Source organism: Octopus bimaculoides, chromosome 3, assembly GCF_001194135.2.
Source record: "Octopus bimaculoides isolate UCB-OBI-ISO-001 chromosome 3, ASM119413v2, whole genome shotgun sequence".
NCBI classification, from domain to species: domain Eukaryota; kingdom Metazoa; phylum Mollusca; class Cephalopoda; order Octopoda; family Octopodidae; genus Octopus; species Octopus bimaculoides.
This window is the reverse complement of record NC_068983.1, coordinates 65,827,068-65,845,375: the sequence shown is the minus strand read 5'-3', so window position 1 is coordinate 65,845,375 and position 18,308 is coordinate 65,827,068. Positions and strand designations below refer to the sequence as shown.

At 35.1% G+C, this 18,308-nt stretch overlaps 1 protein-coding gene across 3 annotated transcripts in view; it reads right to left on the bottom strand.

The window, feature by feature from the left end:
* Nucleotides 1-17,114, bottom strand: part of LOC106871954 (protein still life, isoform SIF type 1) — a 1,491,364-nt gene extending 1,474,250 nt beyond the window's left edge. For all 3 annotated transcript variants that reach the window (XM_052966200.1, XM_052966198.1, XM_052966202.1), the window contains exon 1: nt 16,948-17,114. The gene's annotated coding sequence lies outside the window, so the exon portion shown is untranslated. The remainder of the gene's footprint in view (nt 1-16,947) is intronic.
* Between the last annotated feature and the right edge of the window lie 1,194 nt (nt 17,115-18,308).

Genomic DNA, 18,308 nt, shown 5'->3' with positions numbered 1-18,308 from the left:
GGAGGTATCAAGTTAAAATACATCATTATATTTGGAAAAATAGGAATAAATTTCAATGAGTATTACTTACTCGAATATAGTCCAACCCTTTGTCAGTTATTTTTTGGCTCCATGCGATGTCTTTATTTCCGATGTTTTTGGGTAAGTTTCGGAGCAGTGATTTATCGTACTCACATGTTAAACTTCCCCGGTGTCTCCTCTGTTAAACTTCCCCGGTGTCTTCTCACTTCCCCGGTGTCTTCTCACTTCCCCGGTGTCTTCTCACTTCCCCGGTGTCTTCTTATTATTATTCGTATTATTATTATTATTATTATTATTATTATTATTATTATTATTAGTAGTAGTAGTAGTAGTAGTAGTAGTAGTAGTAGTAGTAGTAGTAGTATCATTATCAAAGTCACAACGCCTGAAATTGGAAAGGGTAAGCCGTTCAATTAAATAGGTTTCACTTCATTGTATCCACATCGGAAGAGTTCCAGGCAAAATTCAACTTCAGTGGATTTGAATGTAGATGTTTAGCATTTTGTCAGATGCCGTAACCATTCTGAATAATAGCAACAACAGCATTTTTTCTCTTTTGGCCAGAGAGCCCATTCATACAAAGACATCTTTTTCAGTGTGTTGATACATATTTATTTGAATATGCACGAAATAATCAATGAATGATTCTATAAGCGCACAATATAATTGAGAAATGTAAACACAAATCACCGAAAACAGAGAGAGTATTCAACCTAAACTCAAGTCAAAATCTCCTACAGGATTTGTTGGGATTACTCCCCAAACCTTGGTCGCATTCCTCTTCCATTTATTTCATGCCGTTCTGCTTCCATGCGGTCTTACCGAGCATATGCCATTTCTAATCGCTCCAGCGCTCAACACTTAACGAAGCTTAAACACAGCGGTTACGATGTGAATTTTTTTTTTTTTACTCTGTCTCAATGCATTGTAAAACAACCATGTAGCATTCTTCTCTAATCGCAGTTGTCACATTCGGTAATAATGTCTTACGGTTGAGTTGATTTTTATGCATTTCCCTGAAGAGAAGACTACATCTTTCTCAACATTATTCATTCCCTTGCAATGAACCAATTGTAATCTTCGAAACATATGTCGGAAATAAAAGAAATCATTTAATACATGCATATAACTCCATTTATTTAAACTTGTGTGTGTGTGTGTGCGTGCGTGTGTGTGTGTATGTATATATATATATATATATATATATATATATAGATAGATAGATAGATAGATAGATAGATAGATAGATGAGATTTGCGCTCAGCTTCTGGTTATAATTAACAACATTAATGAAAAGCTCAACCGAAAATATCTTTCGAGTCATACTAAACGACACTTCTACACGTTAAACTTGGCTTATTTATTTTGCGTTTTGTTGTTTTTAAGAATTTCATTCAAATTGATCTAATATACATTTTGTAATATTATTTTCCTCAGTAGGTCCCGCTGTGAAATTAAATTTTGTCTTTCTGTAGTTATAGTTACGCTAATTTTTGATATATTTTTATGGTGGCATTTCTCTGCAAAGAAGCCATCTGAATTAGAAGTAAACTAAAACAGGAAAATATAATTATGCCTAAAATTGACAGAACTTGTATCTCTTCCGGTATGAGGGTAGACATTCAGTGCATTCTAAGATATTTCCTATTAAAAATTAATCAAAACAGAAATATTTTTTATATAGATGTACAAACAAAAACAAGAACAAAAGAAAAGAGTGAAAAATCCTCAGAGAAATTTGTAGCACGTCCATATATAGCAAGCGCAAAAGCATATGTACAACATCAAATACAATATTCACTACAAAAAGAGTCCATTATTATTATTATTATTATTATTATTATTATTATTATTATTATTGTTGTTGTTGTTGTTGTTGTTGTTGTTGTTGTTATTATTATTATTATTATTATCAATATTGTTGTTGTTGCTGTTGTCGTTGTTGTTGCTGCTGCTGTTGTTGTTGTTGCTGTCGTTGTTGTTGTTATCAATATGTCCCAAGAGCTTACTAGCTTTTAAAAGTCGATTTAAAAATACGTTACAGAACTGTAGAGATGTACATGTATATAATAAACGAGATTGTTAAAGCCTTATACATTATATTGCGCAAGGCAAAAGTTTTGACATACAAATTCCATGCAAGTAAATCATAGCAACTCTTTCACACATAATTGGTAAGCACCCATTCAGAGTACTTCACAACCCTGACCAATTGTACTCCGAACACTATATGTCTAATGGATGCTCCGTATATTTTCTGTGTATGTGTTCTGCATTTGGTGTGTTATAAAGGACCCCCATTCATTCCAGGGCATAATCTTAACAGTCTGTCTACAGTTGAAAGATGCTGCCCTTTCTAAAATGTGACCAATCTTCCCTTGGAGAAAGAAACCCTTTTAGTATCTCGGTCGTGTTCTCCCACCCTTGGTGCCAATAACTATGAGAAAAGGTCGATTTGTCTTTCTTTTCACAGTCATTCATGTCTTTTGTGCTTGCAAAACCTCTCCACACCACTCCGCGAAGATCGCCATTAACCATGAATCAATTTCCTAGCTTTTTTGCCTGATCATAATTCCCTTTACATCATTTCGTAGACTGTGCCGCGAAATTATCGTTCAAACTGTATCCCACAAGCGCCAACTGATGATGAACCTACTCTGTTTCCAACACTAGATTTATAGTGCCGAAAACCTGATTCCGCCTCACTTCACAGATTATAGAGCTCCTTCGAAAGCCTCTTTTGTGTGCATGTCGAAAGTCTGACTATTCTTTATGGAGAAGCAATAGTACGTCACTATTTTCTTTGCAATCTACTCCTCAATATCCTTAGGCAAGAGGCATGGTGTTTTGTGATTTCATCTCCAATTTTTCTCCTTTACTATCCCAAGTTCTTCTCAGCATCCAGTTAAGAAAATCGTTGTTTCTTCTTTTTACATTGACCGTGCGTTGCTACTGTCGTTACTGTTATTGTAGTTCGTAATGTCCTGGGTATGACTTTATGCTGCATCCAGAAGTGGGACCTAGTAAATCCAGAGATTTGAGGAGTGCAGAACCACCCCTGAGCTACAATTGTTCCCTGGTCTACTCAGGCTCGGAGTAGTAGCATTTATCAGATGCGGGTTAACTAGTATTTTAAGCACTGAGAATGAAAAATCCTAGTTCTCGTTAAAACTTCCTTCTCGGTGAAGGTAAAATTGTATTAAAAAAATATGAAGTTCAGTCGGTTTCTGGTCGTCTCAACCTCTTTTGTGCCACGGGTTTTATAGCTGATTGCACTGAGAAGTGTGCTGTGTGTTGTGTAACAATTTATTTACTGAAAACAAATTCCTGCACAAGAACGTCTTGGAATCTCGGAACATTAGTACTAGTTTGCTAAGTTTAATAAGTGGTCATACTCGGTCACAAGTTGATGACCACCAATGCTAATCTCATCCGAAATATAAATGACCATGCCATTATTAATATTTTCTCAACGTTACAGTTATCACACAGTATGTCTCACTTGTTTAAAACTTAAACAAAATCTAATTCTTTTTTCTCTTGTGGACTGTATTCGTCTATTATGAAAGGGTATTTCATTCACATTCCTATATGTACATCAATTTTCTGTCAACAACATGGGAAACTAAGCCATTAACCACTCCTGTTAGTTTGAATGTTGACAATGTATAGAATGCATCACCATAAGACAGATATAGAACGACTTTACCTGCCAAGAAAAGAGGGTGGTCGTGAGCGTTTACAACTGTAATTAGCAATGAAGATTGCCACAATTGGCCTAGACACCTACCTGAAAAATTCTGATGACTGGATACTAAAACTTGTCTCAAAGCATGATAACAAGAAAGTATCATACTCAGTAACAAAACAGGCAAAGAAATATCTAAGTGAATTCTAAATATAACAAATTCCAGAATTAGACGTACTAGAAACAAGCGCTGAAAAAGCTAAGCATATGAAAACCCTTGCTAAAACTGCCGCCTTACTCCTAAATGGCGAGAAAACCTCTCAATGGTAAATACCCAAAGAGCTAATAGTACCGATTTTAGAAAGCCCTTACCCTTCAATGGCTAATGGCTTCAGGCTTAAAATCAGAAACAGAAGGGTTTATCGTAGCAGCCCAAGATCAATGTCTACCTACAAGGATCTACCAGGCCAACATATTAAAGAACGGTAGCTTCCCAACATGTGTATGTAAGCAACAAAATGAAACCATTGATCATGTGTCTCAACAAGCATGATAGAGTAGCACAATATATTTGCTGGATAATTTGAAAAACCCTGGACATGCCCCATGAAAAAAACTGGTGGGAACACAAACCACCTCCAGTGCTTGAAAATGATCACATCTCACTCCTCTGGAACTTCACCATTCAAATTGACAAAAAGATAGATGCAAATATGCCAGACATGATATTGAATGACTTTAGACAAAAATCATGCCTTCTCATTGATATGGCTGTCCCAATCGACATAAATGTATCTGTCAAGACCTACCAAAAACTGAAATATGAAGATCGACGCAAACAACATTGAAAACAACCATATCGAAAAGAAAGCGAAAATTAATTTTCCCACTCCTAAAAACACTGAAGACGGAAAAAAAAACGAAAAGAAAAAGGAAAAAGTACCGTAGTTCATAAGAATTCGGAATCAAAGAGCGCTACGTCATTATGAGTGCTTTTTGGTAAAATAAAAATAAACTACAGCGAGTTTATTGGCTCAAATTTAAGACAATTTTATTTAGATAACACTAAATTAGAAATTCATAAGTCAACGAAGGAGGTAGTATCATTTTAGAACGACAACAAAAGAATAAACAAGAAAGAAGTTGTTCAACTGTACTAGGAAAATCCTCGGGAAAAGTCAACGCCAGACGGAAATCAGTCGCTACAAGATAATATTCTAAACGTCTTGTTTAAATATATAACAGAGGGGCTATAAGGGGCTAGCGTACATGTTTCATAAAATACTGAAGAATCTGCAGTCAACAGCTAACTAACTCACTTAAGGGACAGTATATGAGATATAGATCAGAAGAAAATCCCCAAAAGCTATAAAAAAAAAACGATGTTTAACTTGTTTTTTTTTTCGCTTACTTAGCTGCAATACAACGTGATCATAGATGATGTTTATTAAACACATAAAAAGAAATAATAACAATCATTTTTTAATTTAGTCACAAAACCAGCAACCTTGTGGTGAGCTGTTAGTCGATACAATTGAACACTGTACAATACAATTGTTTCAAATAGAAATTGGAGGAAGGACGTTAACTAACTCAACTTATTCCCACTAATTTTGCTTTTTTTCCCTCAATTGTTCCTCACGTCTTGCCAAGATGAAGAATTAAAATACAGAAAACAGTCTAGGATGGCATCAAAAATGTGTCATTAGGGAGACATTATCAATGTTGATTGCTAAATCATCCAATTATAGACGCTTGCTTTCAAAGATTATGATAAATTTTCTTTCGATTTACATTTTTAAAAATAGGAAAATGACGAATTTTGTCAAAATTGTAGCTTTAGTGTACAAAAACATCCCATTGGGGATTATTTAGCAGAAAGGTCAATGCCAATTTTTCAAAACAGTAAATATTTAAACTTGTAGCCACCGAAGACATATTTCTAGCAGCATGTCCATCTCCATTACTTTCGTCACATTCCTGTCCGTAGAAGCTGGTACGAGAATAAATTATCGCTCTTTAGCGGGGCGATGCGATAGATTTTGAATCAGCCACCGCGGCCTTTCTCACACTCACTATGCCGAATTGATTTTTTTTCTGTTACAGATGATGCTCCCATAAAAATTTCAGTCATCTTTGTACATGGGCATGCTGTTGTTTCTCTGCTCTTTGAGATTTTGTGTTTATGTATATGTAGGTTCCTTTTCATCTATGTTTGTATCTGTGCAAAATCTGGAAGTGGGGGTGTTTACAATTCCCCACATCTTTACCGTCGTATTAAACAATATTCCTGTCTGGTTTCTTGTAGCTGAATTTCATATCTTTCTTAATTTCTCGTTGCTGCACTTACTTTATCGTAATCTCTTTTACTATTATTTTGATTAGTAATAAAACCAACAGCAAAAGAGGAAGTAAGGGCAGTGGTAATTGTTGTTTTCATAATGTTCTACTGAACTTAGCGGAAATGATTTTGACGCTATTGTTTAATTTGTTGATTATTTCATTAATATTTGAGAAAAAAGCAGAACTGGAATAACTTTTTAATTTAATGTAAACGCGTGAGTGCTGATATTATTGGTGGCTTCGTTATTATTGTCTTTGAATTTGTATTAGTAGTAACAGTAGTAGTGGTAGTAGTAGTAGTAGTAGTAGTTGTAGTAGTATCAGTTGTAGTGGTAGTAACTTTAGTTGCTATTGTTTTTGTTGCTGTTGTCTTCTTCTTCTTCTTCTTCTTCTTCTTCTTCTTCTTCTTCTTCTTCTTCTTCTTCTTCTTCTTCTTCTTCTTCTTCTTCTTCTTCTTCTTCTTCTCATTATTGTTGATTTTGTTATCATGACTGCTGCTGGTCGTGGCGATCCCACTTAGTTGCTCTTATTGCCTTGCAGTACGTTAAAGTGTTGTGTCTATGGAGACAAGGTCCCTTGTTCTCATGGTGACAACATGGCCGTTTATTGTTAAATCAGCCACTTATGTTTACTGGGCTTGGAACATAATAATTAATTTTCTGTTTACTATTTCTAAATCAGACAAATGCATGAATTTTACAAAACTGCAAACTCCCCCAGCAAAGAAATCTTGACGTAATTTCTTTGCAATTTTACGTTCTATGTCAGTTTATCAAAAAATGATATATAAAAAAAGACATAATGAACGTAGCCCTAACCCTAACCCTAACGTAGCCCTTTGAGGGCAAAACAATAAATAAATTGTAAAAGATACAGACAAACAATTGGCGAACACAGGACAAACAATGACAACAACAAAACCAACAATAATCTCAATACTAATAATAAACTACTTCTACTACTACTACTAATAATAAGCCGTTCTACTAAAGGGGTAATACCTGAAATTTAGTGGGAGGGACTAGTCGATTACACATGGACACCAGTGTTTCATTGGTACTCAATTTATCGATCCCAAAAGGAAGAAAGGCAAAGTCAACCTCGGTGGAATTTGAATTCATAACGTAAGAATGGACGAAATACCGCAAAGTATTTTGCTCGGCATGCTAACGATGCTGCTAGCTCACCGCCATACTACTACTACTACTACTACTACTACTACTACTACTGATGATGATGATGATGATGATGATGATGATGATGATGATGATGACAATAGTAATGGTTTCAAGCTTTGGTACAAGGCCAGCAATTTCGAACCCCAGTTCTTCCGCGACAGAATTTGAAAGCACAACATAAGGACAGGCTAAATGTTGTTAACGATTCAGCCAGTTCGAATATGCCCCTCTCCCAAACACGGGGTGGTAGTATTAGTAAGAGTGTTGATGTTGGTGGTAGTAGTTGTAGTCATAGTTGAAGAAGTAGTAACAGCAGCAACAGTAGTAGTGGTAGTGGTGGTAGTAGTAGTAGTAGTAGTAGTAGTAGTAGTAGTAGTAGTAGCAGTAGTAGTAGTAGTAATTAACAGTGGCAGCAGCAGCAGCAGCAGTAGTAGTAGTAGTAGTATCTGTTGTAGCAGTAGTAGTAGTAGTTGTTGTAGCAGTAGTAGTAGTTGTTGTTGTAGCAGCAGCAGCAGTAGTAGTAGTAGTAGTAGTTGTAATCAGCAGTGGCGGCAGCAGCAGCAGCAGCAGCAGTACAGTAGTAGTAGTAGTAGTAGTAGTAGTATTAGTAGTAGTAGTAGTAGTAGTAGTAAGTAGTAGTAGTAGTAGTAATAGTAGTAGTAGCAGTTGTAATCGGCAGTGGCAGCAGCAGCAACAGTAGCAGTAGTAGTAGTAGTAGTAGTAGTAGTAGTAGTAGTAGTAAGAAGAAGCAAAGGAAAGTACAGGATAAGACAATTAACTGGAAAGGAAAGGAACTAAATGGCCAGTTCAAGCAGCAAACCCGGGATACTAGAAGTGAGGAAAGATAGTCGGGGCTGGAAGAAGGAAGGAAAGGAAACTGAAACAAGAAACTGGATCGCTAATTATAGCCGCTCAAGATGAATCCATTTGAACGAATTTGATAAAGACAAGATCAGGGATTGTAGTTAGCCAGTACACAATGTGTATTAATGCAGGCGTACCTCTTTCAGTAAATTAGCGCATTAGGATGTTAGCCAAGTCAGTGGATTAGAAGTAAAAGTAAAGTGGTAAGGAACACGACCCGGAGGCTGTCCTAGCGTTTGATATAATTACAGGGATTTATGAGATTTCTCCAGTGAGACCGATCATATGATTAAAGCAATGAAACCAGATATCATCGTGTAGAGGTAAAAAAAAAAAAGTGTAACATCATTGATTTTGCAACAGTTTACAATAATAGGATAAATATTGAAAAAACTGAGAAATAATAGAACCCTAGCCAGAGAGATGGAGAGATTGTGAAACACAAGGGTGAAAGACTGCTGTTGTGGTAATTGGTGGATTCAACATAATAACGAAACTGGTGCAAAAGATTTTTCTTCAGATACCTAAATTGAGACATGTATTACTGACCTACAAGAAATCCTCATCATCATCATCATTATCATCTAATCTGCAAGAATTCTCACAAAAATTCTTGTGATAATATGAGACTTGCCATTCAATCCCAGAAAAAAAATCTCTAATAATCAAAATTAGCTTCTAATAGCTGTTGTAGTAGTAGTAGTAGTAGTAGTAGTAGTAGTAGTAGTAGTAGTAGTAGTAGTAGTAGTAATAATAATAATAATAATAATAATAATAATAATAATAATAATAATAATAATAATAATAATAATAATTATTATTATTATTGGTATTATTATTATTATAATAATAATAGCTTACAGTTCCGTCTGACTTCCTAACCAATACACTCGGAAACGAGGCATTGTTGGTGGTAGATAAAAAAAAGATAATAATACTCATTGGCGTCTCCAAACTCTTACAAGGACGCATGGCCGAGTGGAATACATTTCTATTTCTACGCCACAGTAATGAGATGAGCCAATGTAACAACATCAGTATCAAATGAGCCATCTTTCTATGTGACCCCCCCCCCTTCCCATTACTCGTTTGCATGGCACTAATTCTACTCTCAAACAAACTGAGTAACACCAAGTATGGGCCCAAAGTGTATCATATAGTAAACCATTTGTTCTATATGGACGATCTGAGACTGTTTTCTAGAAATGACGAAGAGCTAGTAGGGAGGGCTGTTAACAACTGTTAAAGGGATCAGCAATGACATCGGGATGGATTTTGGCCTTGATAAGTGTGCAAAAGCAACTTTTGTAAGCGACAAGCTCAAGCGACAAGCTCAAGCGACAAGCTCAAGCAACCAGCTTTAATTAGATGCCGACACTACCATCAAGGAGCTTAACCCACAAGAAAGCTATAAAATCCTGTGGATAAACGGAGATGGTGTACAACATGCTACTATGAAGGAAAAAAATAGAAAGGAGTATTACAGGAAAATAGGACAAAAAAAATCTGAACTTAACACCAAAAATCGCACCGAAGTCTTTAACACCCTAGCACTTCTAGTAGTCCATCAATAACTGGAATCTTAAAGAAATCCAGCGTCTGGATACGAAGGTAAGAAAATTACTAACGTTTAAGAATATGCACCACCCAAAAGCAGACGTTGATCGTCTGTACCTACCTAGAAGTAATGAGGGAAGAGGAATGATGCAAGGAGAACTGTGCTATAGGACCTCCACAGTAGCAATGAGCAGGTACTTATCTAGTACAGAAGACTGGATACTGCGGCTTGTATGAAAACACGATAGCAGCGAAAAATCCCATTCTACTGTCAAGGAAGCTTGCAATTTCGGAAGGGAATGCGGCATTAACCCTTAATTAGATGAAGAACCTGAAACCACTGCCACCAAAGAAGTAAAAGTGATGAAACAGACTACAAAAAGAATGGGCAGAAACAATTTGAGAAGCAGTGGATCCAGAAGCCTCTGCATGGACAGTCTACCATTCGGGCCCACTGGACGGCTTTAGTTCCTTCGGGTTTTAGCGCATGGGCCTTAGCTCTGACAACGCACACAAGTAATAGAAAGTAAGAAATACAAGATGTTGTAGGACTTCAACGTTCAGTCTAACAGAGTAATAGAAGGTAGAAGGCCTGGTTTAGTAGTAGTAGTAGTAGTAGTAGTAGTAGTAGTAGTAGTAGTAGTAGTAGTAGTAGTAGTAGTAGTAGTAGTAGCTGATAAAGAGACTAGAAAGTGCTAGACAATTGACATTACAGTCCCCAATGATGAAAAATATGAGCAGTATAGAAAATATAGCAAAATACCAGGACCTAGCCATTGATTTACAGAGACTATGGAAAGTGTGGGTAAAACATATCCCAGTGTTTATAGGTGCATAAAAAAAATCAATACAAAACAAGGGACAATTGGGGCTTAACACAAAAATTCGTGAATACAATAAAACGATAACAATTAACAACCACAATTTAACATGAACATTTCCCAAAAAATGTCAACAAAGGTACCTCATTCAGAGCCTACCAAGTTTCCCCACACATACCAGTCACTACGACCGCCAAAAGCACCTCAGTCAGGCAACAACTCATTCTGAACTCCGCCTGCTTACAAGCATGTGTTCAGAATACAGGTCATCCTCCCCACATTCACCCACCTTTCAACAAAAGTACTGGAGGGAAGCATTTCCCTCTCCATACCTACTTTCCTTTTCAAGTGAAACTTGAAAAAAGTCGAGAACTTGGCCGAAAACAATAGTGACTGTCTTCAGTCCTTTCAGCGTCAACCACCACACTACCTCTTTCACTATGGCCATCTGATAGAGGAATTCTGCCTTCCCTTCTGACCGAAAGGAAAGCGAAGGGTGACCCTCTCGATGGGCTCAGCTGGTAACCGAATACATCCGACATGCGACAAAGCTCCATAAGTCAGCAATGCCCGGTCACTGGAAGATTGCAAACAGAATGCTTTCACAGCCATGCGCACATCACAAACAGGTCTGTCTGACAGAACTCTCGTGCATCTAGAGTTTGTCTAGAACTGATGAGCCCCTCGAGTAGTACTGCCAATCCAGAGATTTCTGGAGATTATCCATGGACCCCGGCCCTAAAATCCTTCTGAAAAGACCAGCTCTTGCTTGCCATTAATCTCCTGTAGAACTCCAACGTGGAACTTCCACCGACCGCATTGCCCAACTGGTACAGGGATGTGAGCGTCTTTTCTCGGCCTACACTTCATCCAGCACTGTCGCTCCGACAAACAGCGACCACACCTGCTCACCATTAAGGAAACGCTGGAAATATCACAGCCTCAGCGCATGTCTGGGCATAATAGAAAAATAAAATAATAATAATAATAATGATAACAACAACAACAACAACAACAACAACAACAACAACAACAACAACAATAATAATAATAATAATAATAATAATAATAATAATAATAATAATAATAATATATCTGAAAATAGAGGCAACACGAACGTGGAGTCTAAAAGCACCGCACACGTCCTACGTAAAACACTTTCAGTAGAGTGAAAATAAGAGAACCGCAACAAATTACAGTAGATACCACAGGCACAGAAAATTGCGCCCGGTAGTGCAGTGAAAGCACGTGATAGAAATAAGACCACTGAACAAAAACAGTAATAATTTTTACAGTACTAGTAGTAGTAGTAGTAGTAGTAGTACTAGTAGTAGTAGTAGTAGTAGTAGTAGTAGTAGTAGTAGTAGTAGTTGTTGTTGTTGTTGTCGTTGTTGCTGTTTTAGCAGCAGAAGTAGAAGGAGAAGGAAGAGGAAGAGTAGAAGAAGGAGTAGGAGGTGGAGAAAGAAAAGGAAGAAAAGGAGGAGGAGGAGGAGGAGGAGAGGAAGAAGAAGAAGAAGAAGAAGAAGAAGAAGAAGAAGAAGAAGAAGAAGAAGAAGAAGAAGAAGAAGGGAAACTGGAGTCCTCTTTGTGTCTATAAGTGAGAATGATACATTTAATAGATCTGTATATTACTACTGTAACACTGTCAGTATCTTGTTATAAATCCGAAAACGTATAAGATATTACAGAACACATTTATATATTTTCTGAGACATTTATCTAATTATCTAAGCACTTCAATGTTCTCAGTTGACAGGATTATGCTGTAAGAATCTGTATTTGCAATAACAAACAGAAATAGTTTTTATTTGTTTTCATGAAGCAAGACTTTCCTTTTAGTAATTATTGGCCCATCATACCATTAACATTTGCGCACATCCTAGTCATATTCTTTATATGTAGCGAAATTTCAATGTTTCGCCAATTTCTTACGGATTTTGATTAACTAATCTCGGAAAATATCGGAGTTGTATGTGAAAATCGAAAGCAATAATCTTTATATGATTTCTTAGGTTCGTGCTTTTGAAACTCCAAGTTATTTTCAACAAAGTCATCAATATTTTAGAATAAATCAATAACATATTTATATTTTGAAAACACTGGAGATATCTGAGACAAGTGAAAATAAATTAACTATAAAGTTGCATCTCGCTTGAAACGCTACCGAGGTCGAATTTATTTTCGTTTTCCTAAACAGAAAACATACAGACACACATATGCATACATACATTTACATATATCTCGCTCTCCCTCTCGATCCCTCCACACATTCATACACACACATTTGTTGTATACGCTATGGGTTCAGAAAATTGTGTGACTATTACAGAAAGCTCCTCTAACGGATCCGGTTAGCAGACCACATGATAATTCAATATTGAGAAATGTAATATAACGTCCATGCAGCTGAAATCCAGAAGATCTGACCTGTGAAATTAGTTTATGAAGAGTATATAGACCTTAAAATGTCAGGAGGCATGAGGCATGAATATATTTATTCAAACAATTGACGTCCAAGGGATTACGGCCGTTTTACAACCTTCTTCATGTAGTAATAAGTATAGGGTTGAATAAATTATGTTTATATGTTTGCACTAATATGCATTTTATGCATTATATATTTGTATATTCATAAAGAAATGCAAATGCAGAAAGCTAGCTTATAATATCACCAGAACATCATGGTTTCACCGACGATTCCATTCGTAGTATACACACATTTTCTCTTTATATATACAATATATGTAAGATCGAGACTAGATAAAATTAGCTTGGTTTGGTCAGGAAAACTAAAGATCTTTAGTCTTAGTTCATATAAATTAAGATGCTAGATAGAAGTTCAGGGAATTGACCATCCTTAATATTTACGAAATCAAAGAAAGGTAAAAAAAGAGGAAGTAAAGTTGTTAAAATAAAAAAAAGAGCTTCAAGAAATATATAAAAGAATATTTTAAAATATGATATAAGACAACTAAATGGGAAACAGACAGGTGGTGATATAAAGATTAGACCAAGAAATAGTATTGAACAACAGTAAACTTCCAATAAGGTTGAAAGTTCAAAAGAACAACTCATAAAAACGTATGAAACTAAAGTTTTAATCACGTTTTCTAACCACACATAAAAAAAAAATTTCTTGCCCAATAAAGTATAGTAAAATCAAAATGCTGAGTCGTTACATGGGTAGAAAGGGAAAATAGATTAGCTGGGTAAGATCTGCCTTCCACAACTATCTATATGTTTTCTTAGGGATAATTTTCTAGTGTATGGTTGCCTGATTAGTTAGTGGAGTACCATCATTCTCTTTTCTGATTGGTGTACTCGCTCGTCCTATGAATTGTTCTTGACAGCTTTACATACTATAACGTAAATTAAGCTGTCCGAATTGCAGGAAAAATTGTTTATAATTTTGAAGATAAGGTCTTCTATGAAGTGCAATTCGGGACCCTCCTACACGTAGCTACATCCTCCGTACTTTGGCCAGTGTCATTTATTTTGCCGTTTGTGTATATAACTTTGCATTGGTCAATATCTGTTTTAGTGATATTATTATTCGCCTCGCCTTTATAACTAGATGCTTTTGGAAGACGATTTTATTTTTTCGTCCATAAATAATATTGATACGTTTAGACAGATGTTGGTGAAAATATCGGTGTTCCTTATGTTAAAAGTTTGAAATATATACAAAATAGTATATTTTTTCTTTTTGTCCTTGATTGTTCGATGTTCTTGGATGTTAATTTGATTGGTTCTTAGAATTCTAATTTCAATAATTTTCATAGAGTATTTTTATTTGATAAGTGTTACTTTCATTTGCTCGAATCTTCTGTGTCTTGTTCCAGGTTTGATGTAATCGTGAATACTCATTTTGCTAGATCTAATGGAATGTAGTTTCGAGTGTGTTTTGAACGAAATGTTGTAAAGATGTATTGTCATAGGTCGGTGGGCTATAATGGAGACGTCACTTTTCATCTTCTGTTCATTAGAATTCCTAAGCGGAGTTTTCCGTTGCTGAACTCTACTGTGAATTAAGAGTGAGGATTTACGTTGTTTATAAGTTCTTGGAATTGTTTCAATCTGTCAATATTTTCCTCCATTCATATATATACACAGATAACCACATACATACACACATACATATATATATATATATATATATATATATATATATATATACATATCTATCTATCTATCTATCTATCTATATATATATATATATATATATACATACATATATAGTTAAAGAGAGGGGGGGGAGAAAGTCAGAGAGAAAGAAAGAGAAAGTGAAAGAGAAGGGTAGGAGAGAAAAGGTAAAAAAAAACAGACTATATCACTTTCAAGAGAATGCATCCAATGTAGCGTATGCAGATATAAAATATTTTCCCAATGACATTGAATTTAAACGAAAGATGTACGTTTCTTTTGAACGTAAAAATATACGTGAAAAACTGGAAACTTCGTTCTCCAAATGAAAGACATAGCTATTTTACATTTCTTAGTACGTATGTTTCAATCTGTTGAATATACTAAAATATCTGCATGCAATAGAAAAGTTTACTATGACATTCTTCAGATGCAAAAGGAGGTTTCAACTCATTCACACTATAGAAATACCTGATAGGCTTACCGTCATGTCCCTTATTATGGAAATCAATAATTTCTCTCTTAAATCTTACTTATAACTTGGATGGCAGCCACTTTAAGAGTTCTTTAATTTAACAATTACCTGATTAGACTATGGTTTCTTATATATTTTTAAGGGCATAGTAAACGGGTATGATTCGATAATATTTTTCCTAACAAGAAGATAACTCAGAAGCACAGCCAGCTCTGACGTAACTGTTATGATATGACTTCCCATTGAATAACATTATCTAGTTTCCTCCCTAAAGGGCCTCAGGAAATATTCCTCTTGATTCAACATTATCCTTCCTTCTTTTGTCAATGAAAGGTTCCTGGAGAGATATATTGGAATTCATTCAGTTAACTGTATCAATGCTAATTGACTATTAACTTTGTATATAAGTTGAAATTAAACAGATGCAAATAAAATGCCTCATTTACTCGCATATCCATAGCGTTGTTTTCAATGTATGCACACCACTTACAGAAAAATAGGGAGCATTTGAGGAAGGCAGTACTAAAGAAGCCCGAAATAAGGAGAATAAAGATTAGGATGATAAGCCATGACAACATATATAACCTAACGTGTCACTCTTTATCTATGTATGTTTGGTAAAACACGAGACAACTCTCAACTCCCAGCTACCGTAATTTCCATTTTCAGAGCATGTGACATTTACATTATTTACATAATTTACATTCGACGTATATTTGTCCTCATCTTGTTTGTTGTTAACGCAACGTTTCGGCTGATATACCCTCCAGCCTTCTTCAGGTGTTTTGGGGAAAATTTCGAACCTGGGTTCTCATTCCTAAGGTATTTTTCGATGTTGTTGTTGTTGTTACTACTATTATTATTATTATTATTATTATTATTATTATTATTATTATTATTATTATTATTATTATTGCTGTTGTTGTTGTTATTGTTCATGTCACTGCTTGGAATCGAATTCAGAATTTTGACGTTAGTAGCCCGCGCTCTTAACCACTACGCCATATGCCCGTGGGCATATGGCGTAGTGTAAATAATGTAAATAATGTACATAATTCCTCATCTCTTAAATATAGAACTGTATATGGCATTTAGTTCTCAAATTTGTAAAGAAACCTGAAAGGTTGCTGATTTAAAACAATAAAGAAAATATAATAAAATTCACTACGACTGATGCGTACTATCCTAGAGAAATATTTGATGAGGGCAGTCAAAACTGAGAAAAACGTTATTTTTTTTTTTCGAAGAGCAATAAACATTATTTTAAAAGAAATAAATGCGATTAAATGGTAAGAAAACTATGACCAGTTTTGCTTCCTCGCAAGCTTTGTTAGTTATTCAAATGTATAAATTTTAAACAAAGCTAAAAGTACAAATATATACCGAGTACACATATGATGTGTAATAAAATTATTAAAATAATATTAAGTTCCTATATTCGCTCATTTCACGTTATCAGAAATGTAAATAGCCATTTGCCATTCAGTTCTATGTTCACCAATGATAACGTTATATTTGTTTTTCTAATTGAAAGCAGAGAAGCAATATATACATGTTTGCTATGGAAGTGTTTAGTGTTTAATGTATATATGCAAGCATGCATACAGTAAGATATGTTTCGATGAATGTGTGTAGGTGTAAATGCATGCGTGCCTTTTTGTGTCAACGATGTGTTAAAAAGTTCATACTGCCAGCATAATTCTGAGATGAATTTGATTGTAAATGGGTCAGATTTATGCGTATCTGTTCAGATGGTTTAATATTTCAAGTAAATATTTGAAAATACAAACATTAATTCGCACACACGCACGCGCGCACAGCAATAAACGTGTATATAGATAGAGATAATATACTTACATTCCTTGTTATTAATTCAAATATACACGCCAAATATAAGACATTGCGTCTTCATATTAAAATGGTGGAAACAGACGATGACGGTGACGCTGAAGTGGATATTGCACTTGATTGCAATATTTTTCGTTTTCTATTTTGGTTTAAATTGCGTTCTTGAGGACTCAATCACTCCTGCAACATAAAATGAAAGGATATCAGATCCACACTTCGAAGATAAATATGTAAATATGTAAAAGGAATATTTATAGCAATAAAAAACGAAACCTCAAACATATTAAAAAAAAAATGAATATATGTGTGAAAATTTAGTTTTTACTTTTTTAAATGGTAAATCTTATCGTTATATATAATGTAGTCATTCGGAGTCGAGAGTGATAAAATTTGAAAATATTTAAAAACTTTTTTACAATTGTAGCACTCTAGATTCAAGAAGGATATAAGTATATAACAAAATAAATTTCAGCTGGAGCTTTTAGAAAATATTTCAGAAAATATTTTTGTTGATATATTAACTGTAGACTACAATGTGAATATGTTCCACATCAAATAAGATAAATTAAATTTGGAAACTATTGAAACAACCATGTTAGAGCTAACATGTTTAAAGAAATTTGGATTAAGAAATTCACTGGAAATAATTATTCCCAGTTAAGAAGCAGAGCAGAAGCGGACACTAATATTTTTATATTCCCTCTCCAGAGCCCATTCTCTGTTAGTAAAATGTTTGTAAGATTCAGGCAGTCCGTCGTAGGTATAAAAACAACATTCTGTAACAATACCTTTCCCATATAGAAGATCGATAAGCTGGAAAAAAAATTGTTTTATCGCTCACTGTTGGCAACTTCAGTTGCTATGAATGAGAATGAATATACAAATTGAGTGAGTGGAGTAGGTAAAATCTAGGCTACATACCTTTTCTAGCTAGCAGATCATCCGATGTAATAATTACTCGAGGGGTACTCAGCTAGCTACTCATGAGACCGAAGATACCTTAATTATACGGAAGTTACATTGTCGTTCAGGAATCCAAAGTTAACATACCGAAGATATAATTTCAAAAATTTGGTAATGGAAATAATTCCTAAGCTCGGGATAGACAGTGTATGCAATGGAATGCCATATCTGTTTCAGTAAGACTCTGCACTATAACACATGGCACTAGTAACACAGGAATGGATGGCTGAAAGTTTTCTTGATCACATAACCCCTAACATTTGGCCTCTTAATTCCCCAGATCTCAATCCATTGTGAAGCGTTTTTGAGAGAGAGGTCAAGGAACATGCGAATAACATCAAAGATTCTTTGAAAGCTGCCATAGTCAGAGTAATGTCCAAAATGAACCAGGACCACTTGATTCGAGC